Source organism: Lampris incognitus, chromosome 9, assembly GCF_029633865.1.
Source record: "Lampris incognitus isolate fLamInc1 chromosome 9, fLamInc1.hap2, whole genome shotgun sequence".
NCBI lineage: Eukaryota > Metazoa > Chordata > Actinopteri > Lampriformes > Lampridae > Lampris > Lampris incognitus.
This window is the reverse complement of record NC_079219.1, coordinates 12,196,977-12,204,655: the sequence shown is the minus strand read 5'-3', so window position 1 is coordinate 12,204,655 and position 7,679 is coordinate 12,196,977.

Genomic DNA, 7,679 nt, shown 5'->3' with positions numbered 1-7,679 from the left:
ACCAGGAACCTGCTATACAATATATAATGTTTGTGTGATTGTAACACTGAATGGCAATAATTACTTATATTGAAAACCTTCTTCCCTGGCCCAATGACAGAAATATACGTTACTCGTTAACTATGTTCCCTTCTAGCTACACCGGTAGGTATCTGCAAAAGTCAGTAAATGTGTATTTCCTAAAGTTTTCCCTTTTTGAGGTATTTTTAACCTTTTCCTGAATTTGTTTTGTGCAGAAAAGATAAGTTTCAGAGATTGTTTACCATAACCAGGTGACATATTTTGGCATCAATTTACATGCAGAACAAGTTTTACTGTATGATAGTACGTATCACTTTAATTGAATACAGGCAAATATATTCTATGTTGCCTTTTTAGTTGATGGATTACCATTTACAAGGAGGAACTCCGACTTTAAGTAGCGCTCGATTGTACTTTCTCTAGGAGGAGGTCAGGAAATTTCGACTTCCAAGTTGTCTGGAACGCAGCATAAGTACATTTTTCTGTATTTAGTACAAGGCTCCTGGTATTGTGGGAGGACTGTTCTAATATGCAAGTACCCAAGGGGGGGGGGGATCAAGTTTGAATACTGGTGGGGGGGGGAGTATTAAATTGGAAAAGAAAGAAAGAAAGAAAGATTTTTGATTTGTCAATTAAGCATGCATTGGGACAGAGTAATGTATACACCGTATGAATGCCATCAGAATGAGGATGACTATCTAAATAGGCTTGCCTTCATCAGTTCCTTTATTCAAGATAATACTTCCTCCAGTGTATATGTCACTGGGGATATGAATGCGGATCTCTCAGGCAGGAGCTCATTATTTGCCAGTCACATGGCTCAGTAATAATTCCATATTGTCAAGTAAAGTGCTTTTGCCTGCAGGTAGTTATACATCCACTAGTGAAGCCAAGCGCACTTTGTCATGGCTGGACTATTGTATTAGTGCAGCTGATGCACATGCTTCATTGGGGTGTATGAGTATTCTGTATGGGGCAGCAATGGCTGATCATATGCCTTGTGCTTTGTCAATACATGTTGAACATCTGCCTGTACTATCTAGAGATGGAAATAGTGTCAACACATAAAAACTGGACTTGTCAACCCTCACAAAAGAGGACATCTTAGGCTATTACGCTTATACAGACAAATCATACAGATAAATATCCGTCTACTTAGTGATGCAATTTGTAGTGACGTTAATCCTAAGTATGTGAAGCATAGGAGCGATCTCTGCTCCACGTATAATGATATAGCAAGTGCTCTATATGGAGGCAATAAGCCCTACTACAAGCATAAAAATACCACTACTACTTTCGGCTGCTCCCGTTAGGCGTCGCCACAGCGGCTCATTCGTTTCCATTTCTTCCTGTCCTCTGCATCTTCCTCTGTCCTCCCTCACCACATCCATAAACCTCCTCTTTGGCCTCCCTCTTTTCCTCTTCCCCGGCAGCTCCATATTCAGCATCCTTCTCCCAATATTCCAATATACAAGCATAAAAATAAGACACATAAAATCAGGCCGGGATGGGACAAGTATGTAGCTGAGTATCATTCTGAAGCCGCAAAGCCTTTAAATCATGGGCTATGGCAGGCAGACCCAGGCCTGTGCTGGAGTACAAGAGCTTCCTAATGCAAGATACAAGTATGCCATTTGCTTCACTTGTAAATATGAGCAAGCCATGGGGGCTGGTTCCATGGCTAAGAAGCTGCTAAGGAGAGATGTTATTGATTTTTGGAATGAAGCAACTATTAAACATCTCTACCATGCACTGTAGATATAATCTCTGGAACACACAACATTGCTGAGTTATGGTGACGGCTTTATTTTCAAAAATCATAGAAAGAATCCAGCTGGATAGATTAAATGAGTTTATTAACAGCACAACCAGTTTGATTTTAAAGTTAAACATGGCGCTGACTTGTCTTATCCACTTGGATGGACAGAAGTGTAGAGAAGGCCAGAAGGAGCTGCATGGTGTCTTTAGAGAACGCATATGACAGGGTGCTGAGAGAGGAGGTGTGGTATTGTATGAGGAAGATGGGAGTTGCAGAGAAGTATGTAGGAGTGGTGCAGGATATGTATGAGGGAAGTGTGACAGTGGTGAGGTGTGTGGTTGGAATGACAGATGGGTTCAAGGTGGAGGTGGGATTACATCAAGGATCGGCTCTGAGCCCTTGTTTGCAGTGGTGATGGACAGGTTGATGGACGAGATCAGGCAGGAGTCTCCATGGACTATGAAGTTTGCGGATGACATTGTGATCTGTAGCGAGAGGAGGGTGCAGGTTGAGGAGAGCCTGGAGAGGTGGAGGTATGCACTGGAGAGAAGAGGAATGAAAGTCAGAAGGAGCAAGATAGAATACATATGTGTGAATGAGAGGGAGGACAGTGGAATGGTGAGGATGCAAGGAGTAGAGGTGACGAAGGCGTATGAGTTTAAAAACTTGGGGTCAGCTGTTCAAAGTAATGGGGAGTGCAGAAGAGAGGTGAAGAAGAGAGTGCAGGCAGGGTGGAGTGGGTGGGGAAGAGTGTCAGGAGTGATTTGTGACAGAAGGGTACCAGCAAGAGTTGAAGGGAAGGTTTACAAAATGGTTGTGAGACCAGCTATGTTATATGATTTGGAGACAGTGGCACTGAAGAAAAGACAGGAGGCAGAGCTGGAGGTGGCAGAGTTGAAGATGCTAAGATTTTCATTGGGAGTGACGAAGAAGGACAGGATTAGGAACGAGTATATTAGAGGGACCGCTCAGGTTGGATGGTTTGGAGACAAAGCAAGAGAGGCGAGATTGAGATGGCTTGGACATGTGTGGAGGAGAGATGCTGGGTATATTGGGAGAAGGATGCTGAATATGGAGCTGCCAGGCAAGAGGAAAAGATGAAGGCCAAGGCCAAAGAGGAGGTTTATGGATGTGGTAAGAGAGGACATTCAGGTGGCTGGTGTGACAGAGGAAGTTGCAGAGGACAGGAAGAGATGGAAACGGATGATCCACTGGGGTGACCCCTAATGGGAGCAGCCGAAAGTAGTAGTAGTAGATATATAGAAAGAAAATATGGTAGGGGGGTTTTAATGCACACAGCAGCTTACGGGGTAACAGTTACACACAGTAATTGGAATATAAAGGAAGAAATGTTGGATAAAAGATCACTGATGCGCCTTAACGATGGACAAGGTATGAGATTAGATGGTTCAAATCAGCGCTGCAGACAGACAATGGGGCCATATGGATAAGGGGACGAAATGTGGCATTTGTGTTAGAGAATATAGCAGGGATCTCAAACTAAAATTATCTGGGGGCCACTTGACAGCAATAAGGATGAAGAAAATGCTGTTCAACTGTATAACCTTCACATAATTTTTTATCATTATTTCACATTTTTTCAGAGTTTTCACATGAATAGGTAACTATGTACATAGTGTAGCCTGGCCTACATATTTAGCCTACTTCTTGCCAGAAACCTGGCACTTCATCTGCTGACACAGGTGAGGCACATTTGCTTTCAGGGACTGGGCAGTAGACACCCTGAGGACAGCCTGGAGATGTTCATGGTTCAGTCCGGACCTATGATTTGGTTTATTAAAGTTCACAGTTGAGAACAGTTCCTCACACCGATAAGTGCTGCTGAAAAAACACATAACCTGCCTGAACAGTTTGGACAATTATGGGAATGTTTTGGGAAGCTCTCTGAGAAACTGTCCAAGCATGTCCTTGCTTTCCTTGTGCCTCTAACTGTGCCTTGAGCTCAGTGTTGCACTGCAAGTCTGCGAGCTCCATTGGAAATGTGCTTGGGAGCACTGCCCACGTCAAGGGAGAAGTGGTCTGCAAATAACTGGAAAGCGCTGCCGAGCGTCTTAAAATCAGAAAAACGATGCTCAAACTCCTGCTGCAGATTGTCAATAGCAGTCACCTACTCATTAGCATTGACTCTGGCACCATCATCAATAATTGACTGGCATGTTGAGAAGTGGACAACTCTCTTCTCTGTGAGCTGTGTTTTCCATAAACTGAGTTTCACAGAGAAGGCTTTCCCACTATCCAATGCTACAGTGACAAGTTGGTCTGGCCCCTGCAGTTTTAAAGTAAGGGGGTTAAGTGCCTGTGTGATATCAACCAAGAAAGCTAAATCCATGAGCCAAGAACAAACGGGAGTGTGTGGGAATCGGCGTATGTATCCCTGAGTTTAAAACATGTATTTCCAAAAGACTTTCCAACCAGTTATCAGTATATACAGCAGAAATAATGGCAGGCATTATTGGGTTACAGTGGGGTGAAGGGGTCAGACCTGATAGGGTGGTGGTATGCATTGACTCAATAGCCGTCTTGGAAAGCATACAGTCAGCAAAAACTGCCAAGATAAGATTTACTCATTGAACTTTACCATAGTTTGCCAAGACTTCATAGACGAACAGTTGTGTTGGGTACCAGCACATGAGGGGCAGAAAGGCAACGAGGGTGCCGATAAACTAGCAAAAAAGGCATTGCAAAAGGAAACAACGGTACCATTTCCACTTGAAAAAGAAGGAAAGCAGCGATTAAGAAGAAAGGAATGGAGATATGGTAGAAAAGGTGGGAGGAAGACCAAAAAGGAAGGGAGTATCACTAAATGCAAAAGCTGGTCATAACAAAGAACTACAAGGAACAGACGAGAGGAAATCATCATAACAACACTCAGATTAAATCACACATGATTAAATGGCACTTTTTTTGTAATGGGGAAAAGGAAGAGCCACAAGTGTGGGAACTGTGGAGTTGAAGAAAACTAACATATCGTACTGCATTGTACCATGCATGGAGTGGAAAGGAAAAGGCTCCACGATAAAGTCCGCGAGACGGGAAGGGGGTGGGATCTGATGGGGATACTGGGAGCAGAAGGAGAGGGAGAGGGGATAAGAGTCACCAGGAAGGCACTTTACATTCTTAAGTGACACAAGGTTGGTGGGTAGAATTGAAATAGGTTAAATGACACAATGTTACACACTCTTGTACAGTGGGTGGCGGTATGCACCCTAAAGTTGTTTGCGATCCGCCAGTAAATCGAGGAGGAGGAGGAGGAGGAGGAGAAGAAGAAGAAGAAACAACAACAACTTTGTTAATGACAGAAAAGGATACAAATAATACAAAGGAGGCTTTGGAGCTGGTTTTGCAAGGCGGAGATGCTGAGGAAAATTGTGACGACTCGATGTCCGAGTTGTGTTATTCTGGCAACGAGAGGAATGTTGGTGATGGGATTGATCCTTACGTGGAAAAGAAAGTAAAGCTATTGTGAAATTATCCAAATTGTGATGGATTATGAAGGCTATGGAGCAGGGAAAATGGGGATTTTTAGATTGCAGAGTTATTGTTTGTTTTGGGGTTTTTTTTTTTCTGGTGCAAGGCATGACAGTTTCTGACAAAACAAAACACAAAAGCAAAAAAAAAAAAAAAAAACAAACATGGACACTGCCTCAAAGGATGGGCATAACTCATAAACAGAAGAAGCTAAAAGCTTCAGAACACATGGAGCACAATCCAAAGAAATGTGTGCAATTTTCTATGCTGATTTCCCCCAAATATTGTGGTTTGCAGTGCAATTTTGAATAAAAAGTAAAAATTCAAGTTCCTTTTTTTATGGGCTAATACACCCTAATATAGTGTATAGGAGTCTTTATTGAGCAACATATACAATTAGCTACGGTTGTGCCAACTCTGGGGATGTGTAACACTTGATGGTACTGTAAAAATGACAACTTTATAAAGGAAAACAAAAGTATGCAAAAACGGAAAGGTCCCTTTAAATTGCTGAGCGCCTATTTAGGCTAATTGGGAGTTGTTTTTCCTGGGCAGTAAAAATGGAGTTGGTGGATGGTGGGTTTCGTTTTTTTTGTTTGTGTTTGTTTTGGTTTTTGTTTTTGTTTTTACAGCAGTAGAGCTCAAAGAAGTTTATATATAAAGGCATAAACTTTTTGGTTAATAAGTAACTAACTAAACTTAACTAGTGTTTCCTGTTTTATTAATTTATTTAGATATCTCGGGTGACATCTGCCGAGAAGGACAAAGAATGCAGCACGAAATGTTATTTTTCTTAAAATACGGGTTTCTCGCCACTAGGGGGCGGTAGTGTCTTGAGGTTTTTTTGGCTAAATCATGCACATGGAGGACATTCAACACACTGCCACTTTGACTACAGTTTTTCGAGCTGAGATAAGGCTTGTAACTGGTAGAAAGGCGGGGCAGGAGTATGCATAAGCAGCAGATAGATACACCTGCGTCTGCAAGGTGTCTCCAACCGTGTTGGCAGAATTTGGACAAGCGAGGACGCATTTGCATTGAGGTCAATCTTTTGCGTGATTAATGAATATATCTTGCATCTATTTAAAAAAAAAATCGTATATGTGTACAAACGTGCAGCTCTTCGCAAACACTTTCAGGGCAGAGGGAGGGAAAGAGGCTGATGTCACCCGGTGCTACTACTACAATAATAATAATGATGATAATAATAATAATAATAATAAATTTATATAGCAACTTTCTAAAACAATGTTATAAAGTGCTTCAAAAAAAAACAAACAAAAAAAACAAAACAGGAAAAATAAACCAGACAAGGCAGGAATAAGAGTAAGATCAAATAAGAGTAAAAATGAAAACAAACATCAAACATTTGTAAAAGCTTTCGTAAAAAGAAACGTTTTAAGACGAGATTTAAAAGAAGCTAGAGACTTAGTTCGTCTTTGCTCAGCAGGAAGAGGGGTCCATAGTGTGGGGGCTCTAACAGCAAAAGCCCGATCACCCTTTGTAACCAACCGAGACCTGGGAATAACCAGCAGGGCTCCATCTGCAGACCTTAATGGTCAAGGGGGGACATACCAAGTCAATAAATCACAAATGTATAAAGAAGCAATACCATTTAAAGCCTTAAAAGCGAGCAGTAAAATTTTTAAATCACTTCGAAATATAACAGGGAGCCAGTGTAGGGAGGCAAGCACAGGAGTGATACGGTCATGCCTCCTTGTCCCGGCAACGAGCCGAGCAGCAGCGTTTTGTACCAACTGCAGACGGTGACTTTCATTCCTCTTCTCTCCAGTGCATACCTCCACCTCTCCAGGCTCTCCTCAACCTGCACCCTACTCTCGCTACAGATCACAATGTCATCCGCAAACATCATCGTCCATGGAGACTCCTGCCTGATCTCGTCCGTCAACCTGTCCATCACCATTGCAAACAAGAAAGGGCTAAGAGCCGATCCTTGATGTAATCCCACCTCCACCTTGAACCCATCTGTCATTCCAACCGCACACCTCACCACTGTCACACTTCCCTCATACATATCCTGCACCACTCCTACATACTTCTCTGCAACTCCTGACTTCCTCATACAATACCACACCTCCTCTCTCGGCACTCTGTCATATGCTTTCTCTAAATCCACAAAGGCACAAAGTAACTTTTTCTGGCCTTCTCTACACTTCTCGATCAACATTCTCAACGCGAACATCACATCTGTGGTGCTCTTTCCTGGCATGAAACCATACTGCTGCTCGCTGATCATCACCTCTCCTCCTCTTAACCTAGCTTCTATTACTCTTTCCCATATCTTCATGCTGTGGCTGATCAACTTTATACCTCTGTAGTTGCTACAGTTCTGCACATCGCCCTTGTTCTTGAAAATCGGTACCAGTATGCTTCTTCTCCACTCCTCAGG